The sequence below is a fragment of the Caretta caretta genome, chromosome 14, assembly GCF_965140235.1.
Source record: "Caretta caretta isolate rCarCar2 chromosome 14, rCarCar1.hap1, whole genome shotgun sequence".
Taxonomy (NCBI): Eukaryota; Metazoa; Chordata; order Testudines; family Cheloniidae; genus Caretta; species Caretta caretta.
In genome coordinates, this window is record NC_134219.1 from 48,279,304 (window position 1) to 48,283,651 (window position 4,348).

The 4,348-nt window shown below is 49.6% G+C and overlaps 1 long non-coding RNA gene across 1 annotated transcript; it reads right to left on the reverse strand.

The window, feature by feature from the left end:
- Positions 1-1,154: 1,154 nt before the first annotated feature.
- Positions 1,155-4,135, reverse strand: LOC142069004 (uncharacterized). The gene is made up of 2 exons (XR_012664807.1): positions 4,096-4,135; positions 1,155-3,793 (listed from the first exon to the last, which is right to left on the reverse strand). It is a non-coding gene; the product is annotated as an uncharacterized LOC142069004 (long non-coding RNA).
- Positions 4,136-4,348: the final 213 nt, after the last annotated feature.

Sequence of the window (4,348 nt, forward strand, 5' to 3'; positions counted from 1 at the left end):
CTTTACAATCGCTGCGTCTGATTGAAGGGCAGGTCTGGAAAGGTCAGAGGTCACTCGAGGAGATTCAAGTCTCCGATTCTGTCCCTATTGCCTGCTTTGACCAGCTGATCTCACCCCAACCCATCCCTCAGGTGGTCGCAGTGGTGAGCTCTTTCCCTCTTTTTCTGGATGAGCCGCCAGCATGGGGACAGGATACATGTGGCCAAGGAACTGGAGAGACGTGGGGGTCACTTGCAGAGGCATGCAGAGAACTTGCAGAGTTGCCTGTTGATGCAGCTCCTCTCAGGGAGCACGGTAGGGTCCCGTGCACTCAGGGCACCATTTCAAATTTTGGTGGTGGCGGGGAGGATAAGTTCACCATGATTCCAGGGGCTACTTAGGCACCTGAAAACTCTCGTGTTTTGGCAGATAACTTAGCAAAGAGCTGACAGGAACACTTGCCAGACTGCTTTCCGGGGAAGACAGCTGTAAGCATGGATCCAGGGAATGGTTCTGCATCCCTGAGCTGTTTGGACACTTTCAGGGAACATTCCCGATTCAAGACAGAGATCCCCAAAGTTATCCTGGGTAACCCTGAGAGACTTATGGAAAACTCGCAGATACCACATCTCTGCTGTCACTTTGCACTGACAAACTTGGACTGTCCGAACCTGTTCATGTATTTTACCTGCTTTAAGCTCTCAATAACTTTCCCATATAAAAGAAAGAAAATTAAATAAATGAGTGACGTAGTTACACTGATATAGGGCCGTAGCGTAAACCCGACCTCAGAGTTGTCCCATTGAAATGGAATTATTCACAGCAGTCATTAAAGTTAAACATGCATGTGTCAAGGATCCTTCCCCACTTTGAACTCTAGGGTACAAATGTGGGGACCTGCATGAAAACCTCCTAAGCTTACTTTTACCAGCTTAGGTTAAAACTTCCCCAAGGTACAAACTATTTTACTCCTTGCCCTTGGTTTTCCACTGCCACCGCCAAACATTTCCCTGGGTTCCTGAGAAAACGTTGTTTGGAAACATCTTTCCCCCCAGAAATCCTCCCAGCCTTGCACCCCACTTCCTGGGGAAGGTTTGGTAAAAATCCTCACCAATTTGCATAGGTGACCACAGACCCAAGCCCTTGGATCTTAGAACAATGAATAAAGCAATCAGTTCTTGAAAAGAAACATTTTAATAGAAGAAACAGTAAAAAGAAAAGAATCACCTCTGTAAAATCAGGATGGTAAATACCTTCCTTACAGGGTAATTAGATTCAAAACATAGAGAATCCCTCTAGGCAAAACCTGAAGTTACAAAAAAGACACACAGACAGAAATATTCATTCTATTCAGCACAACTTCTTTTCTCAGTCATTTAAAGAAATCAGAATCTAACACATATCTAGCTTGATTACTTACTAAGTTTTAAGACTCCATTCCTGTTCTGTCCCCAGCAAAAACATCCCCCAGACAGACACAGACCCTTTGATGTTCTCCCTCTTCCCAGCTTTTGAAAGTATCTTGTCTCCTCATTGTTCATTTTGGTCAGGTGTCAGCGAGGTTATCCTAGCTTCTTAACCCTTTACAGGTGAAAGGATTTTTCCTCTGGCCAGGAGGGATTTTAAAGATGTTGACCCTTCCCTTTATATTTATGACAGCACGCAAGTGTTTCCAGGGCCAAGATTAAGGCCACAGCGTACGAGAGGTGCAGACGCAAGAAGAGAAGAGCGGTGCAAAAACTGAATTACCACGTGGAACTTGGCCCAAACAATGCAGCATGACAAATAAACTCATCTTGTTATTCAGTAATAGAGCTGGTTCAGAATGGTTTTACACTCACAATGCAACCTTTGAACTAAAAATGCCACTTTGGATTACATTGATCATTTGAAAAAAGTTCCCTTTCTAAAAAAAACATTTTGGATTTCTCTGCCCACTTGAGAGCGAACGTGGAGTTTTTCCCACCAAAACTAAACAAAAGTTTGATAATTCAAAAGATTTGCAAATAAGTTTGAAGAATATGGGGGGGAAGTGGTTTCTTCTTCAGTTTTCATAACCCTCCCCACCCCAGCTATTTTTGACCAGTTCTAATTATGAAGAAATGTCTGTCTGTCCATGAATGATAAATATGTCTGCTCCTGAAACATTTACAAACAACGGCTCTCATCAGGAGCACTGAGGTCACATTACGCAGAGAAACACCCAGGCCTGCAGGGTTCACATTCACAAAGACATAAACCGCCCCAGGCCGGGAATGTCACACACAACACAGCGTGACTGGCCCGGGTTGGTGAGGTGCGTGTTTTGCTGTTGCTGGCAAATTGTGCTTTTTTGAGGTGGGGGGGAGTTATATTTGAAAGGAGTTCTTCATCCTCTCCCACTCTCATCCAGGGGAGACCAGGGCCCACCACTTTTTACTGGCCATAAGTGTGAGCGACTGGATGAGGGGGAAGAGAAGGGAGAGGGGGGGCAGTGTTTTGGGGGCAAGGGGCGGCGTGAAGTGGGAGCTCAGGGAGAAAGATGACATGAGGGGGGGCCTCAGGGAAAGGGGCGGTTTGAGAGGGCAGGACCTTGAGGAGAAGGGGTGGCACAGGGGCTGGGTCACAGTTTGGCTGCCAGCAGCCCCCCCACTTTTAGGAAGCTTTTGCCCATCCTGCCACAAAGGACATTTTTAAACAAAAAATTGTTTCAAGCTGAAAAATCAAAATGGTTTGTTTGGAAAGTGTCTAAACGAAATGCTTCGACTTGTTAAGAACTTGGGGGAGGGGCTGGACGGGAACAATTCAGCAGACCGGATACGAATTCGCAAACTGCTGAATCTGCATTTTTCTCCTAAAATTGGTTTAGATGAAAAGTTTCGGCCAGTCTAGTCCCCACCATTGAGGGGCACCGTAAGAGGGATCAGCTCTTCTAGCTGGTTCCCCAGCCCAAGTCTGTCTCTATATAATGGGTCCCTCCCCGCCACTCCGGTTTAGGGTCGCCAATTTTAATGGGATGGATTCCTGAAGATTTCATCACATGCCATAATCTTTAATTAAAAATTAATCTTGAATTCCTGCAGACTCCCGGTCACCCTGGAGGATTGGCAATGCTGCTCCAGTTTCCTGGGCCACACCCGTGTCCCCACCTAATGGATCCCTTCCTCTGGGTTCCTGGGTGAAGCGTCTGTCCTCCATGAGCAGGTCTCCTTCCCCCTTCTCCAGGGCTGGGTCTGGATTCCTGTTTCTGGTTCCCTGGGCCTGGTCCCCGTCCCTGTCACACACTGCGGGGAGCTCAGGTTCCTGTCGCTCAGACCAGTTCCACCGCCCACACCATGCTGAGCTGGGCGAGCGTTTCTCTTCGTGCTCAGTTAGGAAGAGGGACCAGACGCTGCGTTAATTACCCCCAGCTGGTCACGCTCCACAGGGAGGCGTTGCAATCACTCCGGAGAGGACAGGGAAATAACACACAGGGACGTGATATAGTTATATCCAGGAGGCCCCGGGGAAGGCATTTCCTGAGGGTCAGACCATGCCCTAGTAGATTCTTCCCTGCCGTAGAGAGGGCTACTTGGGTTTTGTTGGGGTTCACATGGACTTTCACGCCCATAATTTTCTTCTGCTCTCCCTCAAACCCTGTGAGGGTCTCCTCCTGTGGGGAATTCCCTCCTGGCAGCGTGGCTGCGAGTGTGAGGGACTCAGGTGGTGCTGGGTGCGGAGGGACTCAGCGCCGCTGGGTGTGGTTGGAGGTGTGTTCCCTGCGTCCTGGAGTCTGGATTTTAATCTCTGAGTACTGTACGCTCTCGCTCTCCTCGGCCCCCCGGCTGCCGTGGCCCTGTGTTGGACAGACACACTGTGAGGACGCCGTCACCCCAGATCTGGTCTCTTAATTCTGGTCAATTTAGGCAGCTCCCAGGGAGCAAATCCCACAGTGTTACCCCAGATCGGAGGGGTTGGGAGTCAGGACTCCTGGGTTCTCTCCCCAGCTCTGGGAGGGGACTGGGGGGTTAGAGCAGGGGGGATGGGAGCAAGGACTCCTGGGTTCTCTCCCCTCACTGTATTGTACCAGTCCTTATTGGCACCCGGAGACCAGACCCAAGCACTGTATGGAACAGGACCCAGCCTGCATTCTCTTACCTTCGGCTGCCGCTGGCGGGGCTGCGAGGGGGGCGGCGCTGCGGAAGAAGGGAGAAGAATGAAACGTTAAAACGGAGGAGTGTGAGAGAGAGTCTGGGGTGAAGAGGGAAGCTGCAGAGATCTAGGGACGAGAGGAGAAGGAAGGACATGGGGGGTTCGTTATATGGACAGACAGCCCAGCATGGACCCAGCGGACAGACGCTAGGGTGCGTTCACTAGCAGAGTCCCTGGCCCATGGAGGCCAGGAGTTTAG